Genomic DNA, 21,396 nt, shown 5'->3' on the forward strand with positions numbered 1-21,396 from the left:
GTCAACTGGTTTGGACCCAGATCTTTGAAATCCAACACCCGAGCATCTTGTCTTCTCAGGTTCTTGAATCACAGGAAGCTCTCCTTCCTCAATGTTGTTGTGCTTACTTGTGCTTGCCCTAGACTCTGCCGAGGATGATTCTCCAATCCTCCAGATCCCAGCTGACATGCTGCTGAGACCTTCTCTGCACCTAACCCGAAACAGTCGTCCCTCTTGATCCCTCTTGGTCTCCATCCCTGGGCAGCATGATTTTAGGCCCTCGGGCAGCGTGATAGGTGATGACAGCATAACTGATTGGAGACACATAACTTTCTGCGCAGAGGGCCATTGAACCTGAAAAGTCCGCCCTCTGGGAGTCAGCTGCCCTCATAGCTCCGGCTTTGCCTGGTTTCATCTTTTTCCCTTCTCCTTATTTCAACACAGGCTCCAAAAGCACAGGGATCTTAAAAATCATTCCTGCGCTTCCCCTTTCCGGGAAGGCAGCAGGCCCTCTGAAGGCCTATGGCCCCAGTGAGGTCTGACCTCTAGAAGCCTCAGGTTTTCTCCTCTCTGTTCCCAGCTGTGTAGTTCGGTCAGCGGGCAGGCATGGTGGTTTGGTACACGGGGTATTAATCATCTCTTGCCGAGCCTTCAGTTATCTTATTGTCTTTCTGGAACTGAAAGTATCCTACTAGGAAAATTAGGGCCTGGGCAAGGTGGGGGGCAAAGGTTGTCCCAGATGAACAGAGAGGAAGCACTGGACCGTGATAACAGCATAGCTTACGGGGACAAAAATTAGAATGCGCCCGGGGGCGGCTCTGTCCACAGTCTTTTCTGGAGCTGTTTTGATCCAGCTGTGAGAGAATCTGGAGCGGCGGGGCCTTCCTTTCCCGTCACTATCCTTTTGCACAGACACATGTGCAGGTGCACACGCCTGCGCACACGCGTGCTGTCTCTAATCTGAGTCCTCCAGGGCTCTGCCCAGGGGCTCGGTAATCTGCCCAGCTGATCAGAGCTCCTGATGAAAGTGAGGGTACATTTAATCTCTTCACAGGGGCCCCACCCTTGTTTTTTCCTCTGGCTGCCGTTTTCCTCTGGGCTTCGAGGTGGCCTTCTTTGATGCCTGGGTCACAACCAACCCCGAGGGATGTTGCTATCAGGCCTTGCTGGGCACCTGTGTCCACAACTCACCAGCGTTGAAGTGACAGTTGGATGACTTTGGTCATTGTTTCTTCAGCCAGGGCTTTCTTTCATCTCTGCCCCCCCGAACTCAGCCCCCCTGCCCTGAAGCTTTATTACCAGAGGGGTTTATTGAAATACATAGCCGCTAAGCCCCAACTCGCTGGCTCCCACCCCGGCCAGTAGAATTGCTTTCTTTCCTTCATAGGTCCGGAATTTTAAGGGAGCTGGGCAATTTCCAATGGACTCACTGTTATTACACCGAATGATAGCGATGCAAGGAAAGGGGGGGCGGAAATTCAGATATAGGAGAGACTAGTAGTCAGTGTTACTATGACATCTGACAAAAAGGCACTCCTCCCCCAATGTTTTCTAGGAAAGGAAAATGCCACGGACACAAGCAACTTATCTTTCTTGGCAGGGCGTGCCTTGTAAAGGTTTTGCCCCCTGAGCAAAACTAAACCCTCGATTTCCAGGCACGTCTATCTCACTGTTACCATCCTGACTGCTGGGTATGGGATGAGGGGACAAAGAACACTGGCAGCTCCTGAGACCTAGAAATGCAGAATATCCGGGCCACTTCAGACCAACAGAGTCAGAATCTGCATGTTAACATTCCCAGGGGGTTCTTACAGTCCTCAGAGTTTGAGAAGCACTGTCTAGCCTCACTCACTGGTACCTTTATTTTAACTAGCACCGTGCACTCTAAGAGACCCTATGTGATGTCCGTGTGCCCGTAAAACGAGAGGTCAGGACATTTATAGAACAATCGGAAAGAAGAGAAAGCATTATCATTTCCGTGCATCTAGCAGTTTGGAAAACAAAGGCAAGCCAAACTTCTGACACCTGATGGCACGTGTAAACATTCGATGCGCCTGTCCTTTTCTTGTGTGATTTGTTCGTAAAAAGAAGATGTGGGTTTGGGTTTGTTTTTGCCATCTTTTGTGGAAGACTGAGCAGGAAGCCTGACTTGATCTCCATCCTAACAAAAGCCACAACTGGTAGAAACAGAAGCTGATCAATTTTAAATGCTTTAAGAGCTTTTGTAAACTAAGCAAGCAAATGGGATGTTTCGCATTAGTTGCCTCTGTGAGGGAGCAATGCTGATTAATCAGGCTTTGAGAGGAGGGGCCGAGAGGGCTGCTGGGAGCTGGTTCCTTGCTAATTATGGGGCGTCGATGGACCTTTAAAATGACCACCGTTGTATTGTCATGTGGTGGGGGTTTGAGTGGCGCCCTTTTGACTAGATCCTGAGCAAGTTAACAGTGCACTGTTTAGATTACTTTTATACTTGAGGAGTGGGCACAGACAGGGAAAAGGGTTCTGGAGAGAGTCAGCTGAACAGGACGCTGAGGAGGGGTTCAGTAGGGGAGGAGCTGGCTGGGTAACTCCATTTAAATTTAAGCCTCATTTTCTTTTTTTTTTTTTAATTTCTTTTTTATTTTTTAATATATGAAATTTACTGTCAAATTGGTTTCCATACAACACCCAGTGCTCATCCCAAAAGGTGCCCTCCTCAATACCCATCACCCACCCTGCCCTCCCTCCCACCCCCCATCAACCCTCAGTTTGTTCTCAGTTTTTAACAGTCTCTTATGCTTTGTAAGCCTCATTTTCTTAAACACTAACTACACAGAATAACATCTAAGTCAAAAATCAGTACAAATCATATTTTCTTTTTTCTCCTTTTTTATTTATTTTAATTTATTTTATTTTATTAATGTTTGTTTTCGAGAGAGAGAGAGAGACAGAGAGAGAGACAGCACGAACAGGGAAGGGGCAGAGACAAAGGGAGACACAGACTCCAAAGCAGGCTCCAGGCTCTGAGCTCTGTCAGCACAGAGCCCGGCGTGGGGCTCGAATTCAGGAACTGTGAGATCATGACCTGAGCCAAAGTCGGACGCTCAACCAACTGAGCCACGCAGGCACCCCTCTCCTTTTTTGAGAGTAAACTTTATGCCCAACGTGGGGCTTGAACTCACAACCCTGAGATCAAGAGTCACATGCTCCACTGACTGAGCCAGCCAGGCACCCCAGAACACATCATATTTTTTTCATTTTTATTAATTTTTGAGAAAGAGAACATGAGTGAGGGAGGTGCAGGGGCGGGGGGCTGGGCGGCAGGGAAGAGGATCCGAAGCAGGCTCCACACTGACAGCAGCGAGCCCATGTGGGGCTTGAACTCACGAACCATGAGATCATGACCTGAATCGAAGTCAGATGCTCAACCGATTGAGCCACCCAGGTGCCCCCACATCATATTTTCTTAAACATGAACATACATAGAATACTAAACATGCAGAGTCTCCTCCCAAACGTTAATCCTAAAGATTTGATTCTTTTAAACATTTCTATACCAGTTCAAATTCTTCTCCAGGTTGAAAGATACTACTTTAAAAAGAAACTATCTTTTCAAACTAAACAAATGTGGGAATTATGTTCCTATATCATTCTGGGGGTTGACATGTTCATTGGATTTTCATCAGACACCCTGATGAAACACCCTGAGCCTTATTTATGGTCTAAAACATGGACCTCATCCCTTGACACAACCCTCTTCTACTCATGGGCTCCTACAATTCATATCCTATTGTCGCTCTCTTTTTTTTTTTCTTAAGTTTTGTTTACTTATTTTGAGAGAAAGCATGAGCAGGGGAGGGGCAGAGAGAGGGAGAAAGAGAAAGAGAATCCCAAGCAGGCTCCAAACTGTCAGTGCAGGGCCTAAAAGTGGGGCTTGAATTCACAAACTCATGACCTGAGCCAAAATCAGGAGTCAGATGCTTAACTGACTGAGCCACCTACGCGCACCCCCACCCCGCCCACCATGCTGTTGTATCTTAACTGATTTTGTATTTCTTTGGATCTTAAAATATGTAAGTGTGCTGTCCTTCTCACCTAGATTCTCTTCATAAACTTCCAGTCTCAAGACCACACTCTCCCACCCCCAGCTTTATTGAGATAAAGTCACCATGTAACATTGTATAAGTTTAAGGTGTACAAGGTGTTGACCTGATTCATTTCTATATTGCAAAATGAATACCACCCTAGCATTAGGTAACATTTCCAGCCTCTCACATAATTTCCTCTCCTTTTTGTGGTGAGAACATTTCAGATCTATTTTCTTAGCAACCTTCAAGTATATAATACAGTATTGTTTACTGTCATCACCATACTGCACATTAGATCCCCCAAATTTATTTATCTTAAAACTGAAAGAATCGTTACAACTTTTAATTGATAAGAGGTTAGCTCTTACTCAATTCTCGACAGAAGCCATGGCTTTGCATGACAATTTGGTCATAATGTCCAAGATCATTCTACTATTCTACTGACACACTCCAGTACACACACACACACACACACACACACACACACACACATGCACACACACACACACAGGCACAACAGCCAGGGCAAGTGAAAATAGTCATGAAAGGCAAGGATTTCTAATTTCTTTTTTTTTTTTAAGTTAGCACAGTTTTTTTTTTTATGTTTTCTTTCTTTTTGAGAGAGAGAGAGAGAGAGAGACAGAGAGAGAATGAGTGGGGGAGGGGCAGAGAGAGAGAGGCACAGAATCTGAAGCAGGCTCCAGGCTCTGAGCTGTCAGCACAGAGCCCGACGTGGGGCTCGAACTCACGGATGGTGAGATCATGACCTAAATGGAAGTCAGATGCTTAACCAATGGAGCCACCCAGGTGCCCCAAAGATTTCTAATTTCTGAGTTAAAGAATATCTTGTAAATGAGAAGAGAAATATCCATATTTCTGGGGTTTCTTGGGAGCCTAGAAATAATTTTCAACCAATCAATACATTTCTAATCAAACGAAATGTGTAAGGTAATGTAATAAAAATAATAGAGACAAAATAAAGAGAAAAATGACATCTGGAAGGACTAGGAATGTTTGTGTAATCAAATGGTTTCTGACTTGGGTAAGATCTCCTAAGTGAAAAGAGGAAATGCTCTATTCTTAGTTCCTTGGATATCCATCTATGTAAAAGAGGAAGAGAAAAAAAGCCTTCTCCTCCACCCTGCCCCCACCAGCAAAAAGTGTGGGTTTTATCTTAGGACAAGTTAGTAAAATAAATACGCTCTTTTCATGATTTCTCTGATTATAGACTTTTTTTTTTTTACCGTAATGTCATAACCTGTATGTATGCTGAATGTTTCTGATGGAGCTGAATGAAGGACACTCTACTATCTGAAAAGGACTTTGGGGACTAAAGCACAAAATTCTGACCACCTGGCGCTGAAATGTGATGGCTTGCATAAGACACTCCTTGAGATATCCAGACTCCCCCCTGCCCTCCATCTTGAGAACATTCTTTGCGGCTGTGGTTTCTGATGTCACTTTCCAGTGGGAGGGGAAGTTCTCTGAGATATTACTTTCAGCTGAGGGTTTGTTTTTGTTTGTAAGTCGTAAGTTTTCAGTTCTATATTGTTATTCAGCAATTATGTCTCCTGTTTTTGCTTTTTGTACCCGCAGGCTCCTAGATATCTAAGATAATGGAAGTGGGTTAGATAATGGAAATGGGAATAAATCTCATAGTGTCTCATCCAGTTGTCACTGTCACAGTGTAAAAACATAAGTGTTGTTTCCATTTCTCAAGACATAAAAATTGCCGTTGACTACATAGCTAGTGAAATGGGGCAGAGTTGGGATTCAAACATGTTTTTAGTTCTCTTGTTGTTGTTTTTGAGAGAGAGAGAGAGAGAGAGAGAGAGAGATGGCACAAAAATCAATCAATCTATCTATCTATCTATGTCACATCTTCTTTATCCCTTTATCACTTGATGAACGTTTGGGCTCTCTCCATGGTTTGCCTATTGTTGATAATGCTACAATAAACATTTGGGGTGCATGTACCTCTTTGAATCTGTATTTTTGTATTCTTTGGGTAAATACCTAGTAGTGCTATTGCTGGGTCATAGGGCAGTTCTATTTTTAACTTTTTGAGGAACCTTCATAGTGTTCTCCAGAGTGGCTGCACCAGTTTGCATTCCCACCAACTGTGCTAGAGGGTTCCCCTTTCTCTGCATCCTCGCCAGCACCTGTTGTCTCCGAGTTGTGAGTTTTAGCCATTCTGACAGGGGTGAGGTGGTATCTCATCATGGGTTTGATTTGTGTTTCCCTGATAATGGGTGACGTTGAACACCTTTTCATGTGTCTGTTAGCCACCTGGATGTCTTCTTTGGAAAAGTGTCTATTCATGTCTACTGTCTTGGGTAGGAGTTAAAGAGACGTCTACATCTTAACTTGAATAGCAACAGTAAAGTCTGACATGTGATTGGTATATTCTTGGTGGATGGGGAAAGGTTCAAGTTCTTGATGGTGGATAACAGATTATCTTCTGAATTCCACTGAGGAAGGTGAAGTCCAGATGACTTCTATCTTTCCCTTTATAGGCTTTGGTATTGGTTCTATTCTTAGACGGTCCTACCCCAGGAAGCTCATAAAATTATCGTCCACTGTTTTCTTTCTTTTTTTTTTTTTTAAATGTTTATTTATCTTTGAGAGAGAGAGAGAGAGAGAAAGACAGAGCACAAGCAGGGAAGGGGCAGAGAGAGAGGGAGACACAGAATCCACAGCAGACTCCAGGCTCTGAGCTGTCAGCACAGAGCCCCCCATGCAGGGCTCGAGCTCACAAACTGTGAGATCAAGACCTGAGCCTAAGTCAGAGGCTTAACCAACTGAACCATCCAGGTGCCCCACCCTCTACTGTTTTCTACCAGTGTTTTCTTTTGCTTCATTAGGTCAGCCATGAAGGAATTTCTTTCTTCCACCCCGTTCCCCAAAACGGGAAAATAAACTGCCCTCCAGAAAGGTTCTGCCCACTTACATTCCTGCCAGTAGTGAAGGAAAATAAGCATTTTCATCATGTCAGGGCCGCACCGCATACTCTTTCATTTTGATATTTATCGATTTGTAAAGAAAATCACATCCTTCTGATGTGATTTCACATTTCCCTTATTTGCCACGAAACCATGCCTTAACATCGGTCTATTTACAATTTTTATTTTTTCGGTCAAAACTTGTTCAGTTATGTGCTTGTTCTATTTTCCGGCCGGCTTCCCTCTTTTTTTAATGGATTTGCACGAGTTCTTTATATTTTCGTACACGTTTACAAGATCCGGAGGGAGAAGATGACAGCCGTGACCCTTTTTTCATGATGTCCGTTGCACATATTTTGAATTGTATTTTAAACTCTGTGGCACCGATAAAGCCTCAGATTGCTCAATCTGAGTTGCTGTCCGTAGGTAACCACCTGGGTGGGGGCCTGGGCTGGGTGGGGAGAGGGGGAGGAGAGAAAACTTCCCGAACAGCTTGTGGGGAATGCCAGGACAAAACCAACCCTCCCCAACAACAAACAACAACAAAGCTTGACCCATTTTCATGCTAACATGCATCCATTGATGGTGGCCTCAGGTGTGTGAGTCTGGGCTCCCCAAAAAGGGCCACAGGGGAAACTGTTAAAAGGGAGGAGTGGCCAGCAGGGAGGGGAGAGGCTCAGCCTATAATACTCCACCGGGATGATCTTGCAGAACACTTGGAGATTGCCGTGGGCAAGATGATTTTGTCTCTGCTTAGATTTACCCTTGTGATACATACATAAAATATGCACAGAACACACATAAAATTCCGTGCCCCAGAACAGAAATGTACTTTTTCCCTTACGCCAGAACTCCAGAGTTATAGATGTTTGGCTTCCCAATTGCAACCCCACTCCCCTCAACCCTAGCCCTGGTAGTTATAGATCAGTGCTTTTCACTAACCAGGGCCATCAGGTCAACACAGAGAACAAATTATTCTTATGCTAAACCTTGCCTGTGACGCTCCAAGTCTCAAAACCCCATAATGTTGCATCTTCCTTTGTCAAAGTTCTGGATTTGGAATCCCGGCCCTGTCACAGCTTCACCTGGCTCTTGGGAGGTCACCATTCGTGCTTTTCTGTTTCATTAGAATAATGGAGGCACGACCTCAGCCGGAGCGATTTCTTACTTGACACGTCCCTAAAGGCAAGGGAATTAAAAGCAAAAATGAACTATTGGGACCTCATGAAGATAAAAAGCTTCTGCACAGCAAAGGAAATGATCGACAAAACTAAAAGGCAACTAACGGAATGGGAAAAGATATTTGCAAGTGACGTATCGGACAAAGGGCTAGTATCCAAAATCTACAAAGAGCTCACCAAACTCCACACCCGAAAAACAAATAACCCAGTGAAGAAATGGGCAGAAAACATGAATAGACACTTCTCTAAAGAAGACATCCGGATGGCCAACAGGCACATGAAAAGATGCTCAACATCGCTTCTCATCAGGGAAATACAAATCAAAACCACATTCAGATATCACCTCACGCCAGCCAGAGTGGCCAAAATGAACAAATCAGGAGACTATCGATGCTGGAGAGGATGTGGAGAAACAGGAACCCTCTTGCACTGTTGGTGGGAATGCAAACTGGTGCAGCCACTCTGGGAAACAGTGTGGAGGTTCCTCAAAAAATTAAAAATAGACCTACCCTATGACCCAGCAGTAGCACTGCTAGGAATTTACCCAAGGGATACAGGAGTACTGATGCACAGGGGCACTTGTACCCCAATGTTTATAGCAGCACTCTCAACAATAGCCAAATTGTGGAATGAGCCTAAATGTCCACCAACTGATGAATGGATAAAGAAATTGTGGCTTATATACACAATGGAGTACTATGTGGCAGTGAGAAAGAATGAAATCTGGCCTTTTGTAGCAACGTGGATGGAACTGGAGATTGTTATGCTAAGTGAAATAATCCATACGGAGAAAGACAGATACCATATGTGTTCACTCTTAAATTTTTTTTTCAACGTTTTTTATTTATTTTTGAGACAGAGAGAGACAGAGCATGAACGGGGGAGGGGCAGAGAGAGAGGGAGACACAGAATCGGAAACAGGATCCAGGCTCCGAGCCATCGGCCCAGAGCCTGACGCGGGGCTCGAACTCACGGACCGCGAGATCGTGACCTGGCTGAAGTCGGACGCTTAACCCAGAGCCTGACGCGGGGCTCGAACTCACGGACCACGAGATCGTGACCTGGCTGAAGTCGGACGCTTAACCGACTGCGCCACCCAGGCGCCCCATGTGTTCAGTCTTATGTGGATCCTGAGAAACTTAACAGGAACCCATGGGGGAGGGGAAGGGAAAAAAAAAAAAAAAGAGAGGTTAGAGTGGGAGAGAGCCAAAGCATAAGAGACTCTTAAAAACTGAGAACAAACTGAGGGTTGTTGGGGGGTGGGAGGGAGAGGAGGGTGGGTGATGGGTATTGAGGAGGGCACCTGTTGGGATGAGCACTGGGTGTCATATGGAAACCAATTTGACAATAAATTTCATATATTAAAAAAAAAAAAAAAAAAAAAGAATAATGGAGGCACGTAAGTAACAGGGGCTTGATGTGTTCCACGCCCGACGTACAAGTTTCCACTGGTGTCTGCACATTACCTAGTTGTTAGGCAGCCATACCTGGAAATGTCTCCTCTTTAAACTTGCTGCGAGTACATATCCTCAATGCATTAATGCCAGATAAAGTGTCCCTGTTCAGTCTTTGTCATTATTTGCTGCACTTTTGCTCGTCCTGAGCCTGCTAATAATGCTTTCATTGACCGTTTCCTGATGAGTATAGCGGGATGCGCAGGAACGTTTCTCCACGGCCATCAAACACGTCCATTCACCGTCATGGTCACTAAGCTTCCGTGCATCCCTGCTTTCGATCCGAGCCCAAAGCCTCCCCAGCCAGCACCAACAAATGAAGCGGAGTGCAATGGTCACAGGTGAGGACTCTTTCCTTGTTGCTGAACCTTGGACCTACGACTAATACTCCAGTATGTGCTGAACAGAACTGGGTAAACAAAACACTCTCTGCTGCTTGGAACCTTCCTGAAAAGGCTGTGATGAATTCCTTGAAAGGGAAGGGCGACTTCATCAACTCCTGTAATTCTAGGAAAGCGTGGTGGAGCGTCTATGCAGCTATGGCAGGAGAACCTGTATGTCTTCCCTTTGGTTGTCTGTCTCCCCCACCATTGTTTCCGTGGCACTGAAGGGCGACCCGTCTTATCTCAAGATGAGGTTAAGTCAAGGGAAGGAAGATGAGCACAGAGGGGTGGGAGGGAATGGGGACAAACAGGCAGAGGTGGTCTGGCCGGAGTGCGTAGGGGCCACGGGATGGTGTTGACACGGAAGGACCTTCTTGGAACACTCTGAAAATCTCTACCTGTACCTAAGGCGACTTGGGTGACAGGCGTCTTCGTTCCTTTATGCAGGGCTTCTGATAGAAGAACGTCATGGCGTAGTCTGAGTTATAACCCACGGTGAGGATAAAGTCATAAAAGGAGCTCTCCAGCTGCGCGTGTAGGGAGAACACTGGCCTCGCTTAGTGATGCTGGCCTGACCCTGAATTGTTCCATAGCCGGGGCAACAGGGTCGGGGGAAGCAACTGGGACTCCACAAGTGGTAGGGGAAGGAGCGGATTGTGACAGTCTGTATCGCTGATGGTAAAAGAGCTCCTTTTTTTGGTCTGGCAGCCTAGGGTATAATCAGGAGAATTTAGGTCTGTTACACTTTCCTCAGTGTAAGAGGCAACCACCCACTAACCCATTTCTGACAGTTCTTAATCTGTGAAGCTTTATGCAATTTAACTCGTGCAGGCGATCTTCTGTAATTTCAGGCTCTCAATGATGTTTCGTTTTCTTCTTTAACCCGAACTCCTACTCCAAACGCTCATTTCTTTTTCGGACAACCACATGAGGTCATAATAACTGTGTTTACTAATAGTTTCCTTACTCATTGGCAACTATGAAGCCATCTAATCACTTTACAAATAACACATGACCAGGGTGTTTATCTGCCTTATCACACTTGTATGGTTTTTAAATTGAGTGTTTTCCCTAGAACTTCTTAGAAATCAAACATTCGGTTTGGAATTTCTTCCACCTACTGACATACTTATTTTTAACTTTTGCCTTGGCCTTTGTTCAGATGTGTCATGAAGGCAGTAAGTCTTGGCTGGAAAAGTAGTCTTTCCCTCCCGCCCCCCCCCACCCCCCAGCAGGGAGGGAGTAATCCTATCTGTCATGCAAATTTTGTTTGCCAGAGGGTCGGTCCTGTAGGAAAACACTTCCCATACCACTGAAGGTGAATACCGAAGACCACGGTGCCCAAACTTCCCACGGCCTTGGTTCATTGTCCTTGTGTTAAGGATCTCAGCAGGTGCGGGAGTCTTTGGAATAGGCAGAAATACTCCTGGCTTTGTGTTGGTTGCCTCCAGCTGGTTGGGACTTTCTACGGTGAACTTCCATTCAGGGATCTCCATTTTGGATGTCTCTTCCTTCCCCCCAAGGAGGTCTGAAACTTTTTGAAGGAGAGTGCCAAGGGTTGGTACTGGGAAGGGGATGCTTCACTGGGTGGTGCATCCTTTTACAAGGAGAAAAGGAGGCTCTTCCTGGGTATATTTGGAGGCGGCGAGGGTGATGATCCACCAGCTGAGGAGACGTGAACAGAATCTGCAATAACCACTGTGCTTATAGCCAGAGAGCCCTGCTCCTGACGCTGATTACACAAGCCCAGCTCCGGGTGAATGTGCCCCCCCCCCCCCCCCCCGGGACTAGAGGAACTCTAGGCTTCTTTACAAATGTCAGATGTCTGTCGGCACCCCGGAGATAACTGGAACAGGCCCCCTTGCCCTGTCTCTGTTTCACTAATTACTGGTTCTTTAGAATGTTGTCCCTGCGTGAGCCAGACCTGGAGGTATTGTTTATCAACCAATTTGATCTATTTAGAACAGAGACTCGTCTCTTTCTGCCTTGATTTATAGCCCTATAAGTTCAACTGACAGATTTCCTGCTACCGACTGAAACTTCTTGCAGAGGGGATCCAGTACCCAGCGCTGCACCTGGGAAAGAGAAGGTATTCAATGTTTATTGAACGGAGACAGTGAAATGTGGTTATAGTGACGGAAACATCATGAGGCAGTAGAACATATGGTCAAACAGAGCTGACACAGTCTCTCTAGTTCTTGTATAATTGTTACCATCTATTGATCTCCAGCGAGACGTCCTAGGAGAGACAACATATTTCTAGTCAAAGCCACCACCTTGCAAAAATAGTCGTAAAATCCTCTTTTAATACAGGAAAAAGACAGATGCTCAGAGACATTAGGCAACTTGCCTGAAACCACACAGCTGAGTGAGTGGCTAGAGCAAGTGGGTTCCTTTGCCTCCAAGGGCCCTGGGAACTCCCCCTGCATTGAGCCACCGCTCTGCGCCATCTCCCTGCTGGAGATGTACCGAGTGAGACGGGAGCTACGACTGCACATCAGGCCAAGTAAATCAGGTGGTGCTGGAAAGTACTGAAGAGTGGGCCCTCCGTCTCCCTAAAAGGTTGCTGTGCGGTCCTACGAGGCTGGTGCAGAGCAAAGGCCTTGGCTGGCCGTCTTCCTGGAGCATGGCGGCTGCGTTGGGGTCAGATCAGAGCCTTGGCACCACGTTGAAGGGGGAGTCACACGGGCCACCAGCCATTCGCACTGCCTGCCTCTCGCCTCGGAGCTCCCAAACTCCTACTCAAGAGAATAATCAAGTATCCGTGTTAAGTGGGTAAAAATCAACCTGCATTTCCTCGCTGAAACTCAAAGCCAGTCCTTCTGAGACAGGAAAAATACCGATAGAAATGTGTTTGATGGGGCGCCTGGGTGGCTCAGTCAGTTAAGCCTCCGACTTCGGCTCAGGTCATGATCTCACATTTCGTGGGTTCGAGCCCCGCGTCGAGCTCTGTGCTGACAGCTCAGAACCTGGAGCCTGCTTCGGATTCTATGTCTCCCTCTCTGTCTCTCTGCCCTTCCCCTGCTCACGCTATGTCTCTCTCTCTCTCTCAAAAATAAACATTAAAAAAATTAAAAAAAGAAAAAAAGAAATTGTTTGAGACAGCCAGTTCCCTCCCCCAGCTCTGCCTCAATCTCACTTCCCCTCAAAGACAGCAGGATGATCGAAAGGTTGTGGTTAGACCCCATGACAGGCCTCGATCTTCCACCAGTGAATCACTGGGAGGAGTGGTGGTCTTTGCTCTGCCCCTAGAATGATCTCTCACTCTTGCCCTTCTCTGCTAGAGTCCAGAGTGCCCGAGTGCTCTCCTGTCTTATCTTCAAATCCCCAGACCTGACCAGTGGTGTCACTCCTGCACCAGAGCATGTGTTTAACCTGGGAAAAGCCTCTTCTTCTAGGAAGAAGTGTTTCTTGTCCCCTTCTGTGCCGTCACAGGCACCAGATGAGTTATAGGAACTGATAACAATGTCTATAGCTTCCTTTAGAAACTCTACCATGACAATCCGACCACAGTCTATTAGCCACGTTACCTGTCTCTTCTTGTCTATAGCTGCTTCGCTGCTGGAGAAGCAGGGCTGTTGGACAAGCAGCAGCTAAGGTGAGAAGGGAGATGGGTAACCGGGTGGCTTTAGTCCCTTGCAGTCATGCAGAGCACTGCAGCGGTCAATCAGGTGAGCTCAGAGCCAAGGGTTTAGGCTGCGGTTCAACCATGACCTAGTCCCATAAACTCGGACAGGGTACTTAATCCTAATTTCTTTTGTCTCCAAAGCCAGAATAATAGCAGTACCCACCTCACTGGGTACCTGTATGTATTAAATGAGATCATGACATAAAGCGTTTAGTCCGTACTAAGTGCTCAGTAGCTCCTGGTATTATTATTATTACAGGGAGTACTGGAAAAAGTCTTGTCCCGTAAAGGCTAGAACTTGCCCCTAACTCCTAACCCATCGACATCTTCCATCCATTTCTTTGCTCTGACTCCGCTAGGGTAAAAGATCTCATAAAGTCTTGTCCTGTAAAGGCTAGAACTTGCCCCTAACTCCTAACCCATCGACATCTTCCATCCATTTCTTTGCTCTGACTCCGCTAGGGTAAAAGATCTCATAAAGGAATCCGCCAAGGTCTCACAGTTGAGGGTGGGCTGTATATCTATATCTATATATCTATATCCATATCTATATCTATATCTATATCTATATCTATATCTATATCTATCTATCCAAAATGTTTATTTACTTCTGAGGTGGGTAGGGCCGAGGGGAGAAGGGAAACACAGGATTCAGAGCATGCTCTGTGGCTCAAACTCACGAACCCTGAGATCATGACCTGAGCTGAACTGGGAAGCTTAGCTGACCGAGCCACCCAGGCACCCTGAGGCTGGGCTTTATTAATTTGCTACGGCTGCCATAACCAAGTACCATACACTGGATGGCTTAAAATAACAGAAATTTGTTGTCTCACCGTTCTAGGGGCTGGAAGTCTGGGATCGAGGTATCGCAGGGTTGATTCCTTCTAAGGGCTGTGGGGAGATTCTGTTCATGCCTCTGCCCTAGCTTCTGGTGATTTGCTGGCCATCTTTGGCCTTCTTAGATTCTAGAAGCATCACCCCAGTCTCTTCATCTTCCCATGGCGCTGCTCTCTGTGTATGTCTGCCTATAGGACCAAATTACCCCTTTGTATAAGGACACAAGTCACATTGGATTAGGGCCCACCCTAATGACCTCATCTGTGGAGACCCCAGTCATTTAACCTGAGTTAATTTAAACTTGTTGCTATTCAGATGCCTAATATCTTGGCTTTTCCGGTCTCCAGAATCAGCTCTAATATTTTTTGTTTGTTTGCTTTTTGATAGCAAAAACTTCCGAGGAACAGAGGCACCCGCAAAATAAATACGAATTAAGGATTCCCCGGGGAATTGTTTTTTTTCCCCTGTGCTTTAGAAAGTTTGGATTCTTTATTTCTGTGACAGGGCTGCATTCTAGCAACTCAGTGACGTATCATATTGTCTCTACTGTAGTGCGGTAAACGGCTGGAAAAGACAGAGAAAAATAAAAAACCTATCAAAAGAGAGAGAGAGAGAGAGGGGCGCCTGGGCGGCTCGGTTGGTTAGGCATCCGACTTCAGCTCAGGTCATGATCTCACAGTTCGTGGGTTCGAGCCCCGCATCGGGTTCTGTGCTGACAGCTCAGAGCCTGGAGCCTGCTTCAGATTCTGTGTCTCCCTCTCTCTCTGACCATCCCCCACTCACAATCTGTCTCTCTCTCTCTCTCTCTCAAAAATCAATAAACATTAAAAAAATTTTTTTAAAAAGAGAGAGAGGGAAATGGTTACATTAGAAGTCCACCAAATGCCTAATTCATACAAGCACTTGTGTGTGTCTTTTATTTTGAGACTAGAATCCAAAATCACGACCTGTATCAAGATTTCACATTATGGCCAGCCACCTGGAGTTTTTTTTTCCTTTTTTTTTTTTAAACTTTTTATTTTGGAGTAATTAGAGATCCATAGGAAGTCGCAAAGATAGTCCTGAGAAATTCCCTATGTCCTTCAAGCACTTTACCTCAGTGCTGGCACGTTATGTATCACCCACTGCTTTTTAAAGACGATTGTCCTGGGCAACAATAATATACTGGGATTATTTGCTGGAAAATCTGAGCTGACTCATCCACCCAAGCCCTGCCTTTAAAGGAACCCGGAACCACGGTGCCCCTGGCACCTTCCGCGGTCTCCAGACACAGACATGCAGCTCTGCGCTGCATGAGTTTCCTGATCTGATTTATCTGGCTCTTTTCCAGGCGGGGATTTCCACCATCCAGTGTGGGAGGCCGCAGCCCACTTGGATGAGACAGAAGGGGAAATTTCCAAGGGGGGACAGTGTCAGCCCTTGCCTCGAGGACACCGAGGATTTGCGATTGGGAGGCTCGTGCGTCCTCTTGGTTTCATTCTGCTCATTTTCATCGGTGGGCACCCGGAAGAAGGTGCCGTGGGGGCTTTGGAGAGGTGGGTGCTTCTGTCCAGCTGGCAGACGAAGGGGCCGAAGAAATGAGTTACAGGTAAACTGGTGAGGGGGACGGCGGCTTCTCGGAGCTTCGGGAGGTGTCAGAGGCATCCAAAGGAGGAGGACTGACTTTTGCCTGGAGCCCGCCTTGGAAGCAGGGAGTACCCGGGGTGGGGGGAAGGTACGAGAGGCAAGGGAGTCAGGAGGAGGGCAAACACCCCAATTCTAGCCAAAAGCCCATTTGGCTGTTCTGCTGCTGTCTTTCCAATTATAAAAATAAGGATTCTCAAGAGTTTAAAGAAATACAGAAAGATATAAAAAGACAATAAACCCACCTGTAACCCTACCACCCAGTAGTTTAAAAAACGAAACAGACCAACAACAAATGTGGCATCTTTCTTGTAGGAGAAATGCATGTTATAAGAAAAGTGTTGGGGCACTTGGGCGGCTCAGTGGGTTGAGCGTCCTACTCTTGATTTCGGCTCAGGCCATGATCCCGGGGTCATGGGACTGAGCCCTGCTCCAGCTCTGTGCTGAGCGTGGAGCCTGCTTAAGATTCTCTCTGTCCCTCTGCCCCTCTCCCCTGCTCACGTGCACTCTCTCTCTCTCTCTCTCTCTCTCAAAATAAAAAAATAAAAGTAAACAAATAAAATTGTTAACAAATTTCAACCATTTGGCTCAAGAGAGATGTTAAGGATGTTTTCCTCTGTGGAATTACATTTGTTGTACTGAAGCATCCACCCTTTGGTCTCATGGAACCTTGGGACGCCCCCCAGAATACTCCTATTACCCTTCTTTGGAATAGCACCTTCTACCTCCTCCCATCCCTCATGCCCATCGACTGGCCTCTGTTAGGTATTGGGGATGTAGAGACGAAAGATGGAGCCCTTTGCTCAAGCAGGGGCTGGGGAACAGATAACATCCCCCCAGTGGCACAGAGAGAACAGGGTGCTTTGGGAATGGGATGCAGGGTTGCCGTGCCGGTTTCCTAGGGCTGCCATAGCCAAGTGGCCCAGGCTGGCGACACAAACAACGGATGTCTATCGTCTCTCAGTTCTGGAGGTTACAGGTCCAAGGCCAAGATGTCAGCAATGCTACTTCCCTCTGGGAACTGTGGGGGAGAATCTGTTTGGGCTCCCTCACGTGCTCCCTTGGCTTCTGGTGACTTCCTGGTGATCTTAGGTGCTCCTTGGCCTGTAGAAGTGTCACTCTGACTTCTGCTTTCATCTTCATGTGGTGTGTTCCTCCCATGTGTGTGTGTGTCTGTCTTTGTGTCCAAATTTCCCCTTTTTATGAGGACCCAGTCGTATGGGATTAGAGCCCACTCATGGTCTCATTTTAATTTGGTTACCTCTGTGAAGACCCTCTTTCCAAATAAGGTCACGTTCTGAGATACTAGGGGTCAAGACTCCAACATATCTTTTTGGGGAAGACACAATTCAACCCACAATGGTAGGCAACCGTGACTGGGGAGGAGTGAGCTGGTGGTGGATGGAAGGGGGTGTGGCGGGGGGGGGGGGAGCGCCTGAGGACTTGTGTGTCATTGATTATGTAGACCCATCAGGCAGAGAGCCCAAAGAGGGAGATGGGAGAGGAGAGCAACACCCAAAGCTGGAAAGGCCTTGATTCTCTCTGGGGAGCACGAAAGCTTTCAATCTGAGAGGGCTGTGGTCACAAAAGTGTCACAGGCCAGCGTTGTGGGAGATGGACTAGAAAGCCAAATGAGGGGCCAACGAGAAGGTACTTTGCTATCATCTGGGCACAGCTGATGAGGGACAGCGTTCAGATTTTTGAAGGTACTTACCTTCTCTCCCTTTGGCCATTCATGCTCTAGATTAAATGAGGCCAGTGCCTTCAATGACACAGAACACAGTCGCCTCCTGCCCACCTCTCCGGGTCGCCCCCATCCTACTGCCCATCCAGCCAACTTCCTGTCACCTGCTCTGCCCCTACCGACCGGGTTCTGGAGAGGTCGGAGACTCACCCTGCTGCTTTCTGCCTCTGTGAGTCTACACAGCCCTCTGCCTGAATAATACTTTGTCCCTGTTTGTGTCCCTGGCAAACCCTTGGGCTAAATTCAAGAGGCGGCTCACATTGGTTCCCTCCTCTGAGAAGCCCCCTGACTTCCCCAGGTCAACTTTCTAGACAATAGTAGTAGCTCTTACGACATTGGGTTGTACTTGTCTGCTGATGTGGCGGCTTGCTTCTAGCTCATGGTTCTCAGGCTGGCTGTTCTTTTATGTCACCTGGAGAGATAGACGATAGATAAATAGATGACAGGTAGATAGATAGATAGATAAGCCAGAAAGCAAGCAAAGACTCCTGATGCCAGGGCCCCACCTGTATAGATTCTGACCCCATTGATTTGGGTTACGGCCCTGTTTTTTTTTGTTTGTTTCAAGTTTAAGTATTTATTTTGGGAGAGAGAGAGAATCTCAGAACCCAAAGCGGGACTTGAACTCACAAACTATAAAATCACAACCTGAGCCGAAATCAAGAGTTGGATGCTTAACCGACTGAGCCACCCAGACTGAGCCAGCCAGGTGCCCCTTGTTTTTGTTTTTTAAAGTTTTAATTAGTTAATTTTTTGAGGTAATCTCTACACCCAGTGTGGGACTCAACCCCCCCATTCTGAGGTCAAGAGTCACATGCTCCTCTGACTGAGCCAGCCAGGTGCCCCTGGGGCCCTGTGTTTTTTAAAAGCTCCCCCAGGTGATGTTAACACAAGGCCAGGACTGAGGATGCTGCTCAAGACCAGTGGTTCCCAAACTTTAGCCCGCATCGGGATCACCTGGACGGCCTGTTCACTGGGCCACATCCAAAGTTGTTTGGAGGGGAGGTCCAAGAATTGCATTTCCGACATACTCCCAGACGGTCCCAGGAGCTACTGGTCCTGGGGTCGCACCTTAAGGACCACCAGTGGCTCCTTCTACTCCACTAACCTCAGAATCTGCAGTGGGGGTTGTTCGCAACGCAGCCCGGTCCCACAGAACAGAATCTGATTTTAACGAGATCCCGGGATGATTCATGTGCACGTTAGGGATTCGGGAGCACTGCCCCAGACAGTAAATTCCTCTCTTAGGAACCATGAAATCTCACTTTTACATCGATTGCACCCAGCACAACCTGACACACGGTAAAACGCTAAGTAAATATTTGCAAAATGAATGAATGCCCCCGACCACACTGAATGTTTATTCCTGTCAACTTGAGTGATTTAATTTGTTCGTATGTAGAAGCAAGGCTATATGTAGTTATCCAAGCAGAGCAATGAGATTTGGTGGGAGCTCCCACACGAAAGATCCAGCTGTGGGCCTTGGGGAGGACATGTTAATTGTAGTATTTACCCACCTTTGAACCCAGATTTAGCGCATCGTCCATTTTGGGCCAGGTCAACACTCCGGCCCTGGGCATAAAATGCTGAGGAGGACTCAGTCCCTGACCTGGAGGAACTTACCACCTAGTAATCGTGACACATTTGCTCATTTCTTGTTATGACCGTGCAGGCCAGGTATTAGTAGAGGAGATGGCAGGAGGGGGTTCTGTACATGAGCCACCATCTGGAAGGTCCAAACCAGGGTCACCTGCTGGGCTCAGCAGAGCACAGTGATCACCGACAAAGAGTAGTCAGTACTCAGGAGGCCAACAGAGCCAGTGGGCAACACCTGGAGTGTATGGCAGGTGGCAGGGTCACCCTCCGGGTGTCAGGAACAGGACTTCCGTTCTCAGAATGGGGACCGGCTAGAGCCAAGCAAGCCGAGCAGACCGACTTTCAGAGTCTGATTAGTGGGCAGCCTGTCAAGATAGAAAGGTGGAGACCCAATTGCTAGGATTGAAGAAGAAGAAAGATGGGACCACCTCTTGGGATTCGGACAGAAACCCCACAGACCTGGCACACACATGAGTTTTCAGAACCAGATCTGGTGCCCCAGTGAGGAAGGAAGAAAGGAAGCCAAGGGGAAGGGAGGGGAGGAAGGAGGAATCCTTGAAGGGCACGGTTTCCTAAATTCCCTCCAGTCTGTAAGAACTGAACCAAATATTCTAGTTTGGTTCTGACTGAAAGGGAAGTAGCCCTCTTCTGCATCTATGGCAGGTTTCACTAAATCTAGAAAGTTCTATGGGAGCTGCAAAGAGAAGTCTTGGAGGGCCCAGGGCAGGAGGGAGGGAATGAGACTTAGAAATGCAGTCTGGTGAAATGTGAGCACTGTAACAGGAGCTGAGAGTTGACAAAGCCCAGGTGGTCAAGGGGCACAGGACGAGAGCCTTCCCGTGTGCCCTTTTGTTAGTGTGGATTGGCCCGTGAAGAGTGCCTCAAACCAATAAGACATCTAGGAGCCAATCCCAGTACTTAACTCTGAATTACTGGGGTGCCAACAGGCACCAGGCTTATAAATGTGTCTTTTATTATCTGGTTGGCTTAACCAGGTCTCCAAAAGGAACAGTAAAGTTTTATGGTGTAATTTAACAAGCAAACCTCTGAGTCAGGCTTTATCCTGGAAGAAATTTTCCCTGGTAGCATTCAAGGTCAGACTAGATCACCCAGCCCTGCCCTGATGCCCCAAGTGGGTAGGCTGAGGTTATCCCGTTGAATCTGAATAGATTTCTCATGCAAGCCTAGTGAAGTGCCCTTGCCTTCATGTACATTTATGTGCACGCACACACTTAGCCTTTTTATAAGAAGTGCAATTATAAAGACTCTGATTGCTTGGTCTTCTGTTATTGCTATTGTTTTTACCATTGCAGTTTTTGTGTGTGTGTTTTTAATGTTTATTTACTTTCGAGACAGAGAGAGAGAGAGAGAGAGAGAGAGAGCGCACGCATGAAGGGGGGAGGGGAAGAAAGAGAGCAAGACACAGAATCTGAAGCAGGCTCCAGGCTCTGAGTTGTCAGCACAGAGCCCGATGAGGGGCTCCAACTCATGGACTGTGAGATCACCACCTGAACTAAAGTCAAATACTCAACTGAATGAGACACCCAGGCACCCCTAATCATTTTTTTTAAGTTTATTTATTTTATTTTGAGAGAGAGAGAGACAGAGCATGAGTGAGGGAGGAGCAGAGAGAGGGAGAGAGAGAATCCCAAGCAGGTTCCGCACTGTCAGCGCAGAACCCCATGCGGGGCTCGAACTCAGGATCCGTGAGGTCGTGACCTGAGCCAAAGTCAAGAGTTGGATATTTAACCAACTGAGGCACCCTCTTCCACTGTCGTTTTCAATTTCACTTTAGGGTGGTAAACTTAGAGATAGTATTTTCTCATTTCTCTGAAATAGTTTTTTATTGCTACTAATTAGTATTCGACTTGTCTTCAATTTAATTGTTCTTCCATAGAAATACCATTTAAGTATGTTCAAATTGCTTAAAATGTAAATAATTGTTTAGAAATATCTACTAAG

The 21,396-nt window shown here is 46.7% G+C and overlaps 1 long non-coding RNA gene across 6 annotated transcripts in view; it reads left to right on the forward strand.

The window, feature by feature from the left end:
* LOC131489998 (uncharacterized) overlaps positions 1-16,619 on the forward strand; it is a 31,757-nt gene extending 15,138 nt beyond the window's left edge. For 2 of the 6 annotated variants that reach the window (XR_009250893.1, XR_009250891.1), the window contains exon 3: positions 9,817-16,619. This is a non-coding gene — a long non-coding RNA (uncharacterized LOC131489998). The remainder of the gene's footprint in view (positions 1-9,816) is intronic. The other 4 variants (XR_009250896.1, XR_009250892.1, XR_009250894.1 and 1 more) reach the window with 4 other exon arrangements.
* Positions 16,620-21,396: the final 4,777 nt, after the last annotated feature.

This window comes from Neofelis nebulosa, chromosome 11 (assembly GCF_028018385.1).
Source record: "Neofelis nebulosa isolate mNeoNeb1 chromosome 11, mNeoNeb1.pri, whole genome shotgun sequence".
Lineage (NCBI taxonomy): Eukaryota > Metazoa > Chordata > Mammalia > Carnivora > Felidae > Neofelis > Neofelis nebulosa.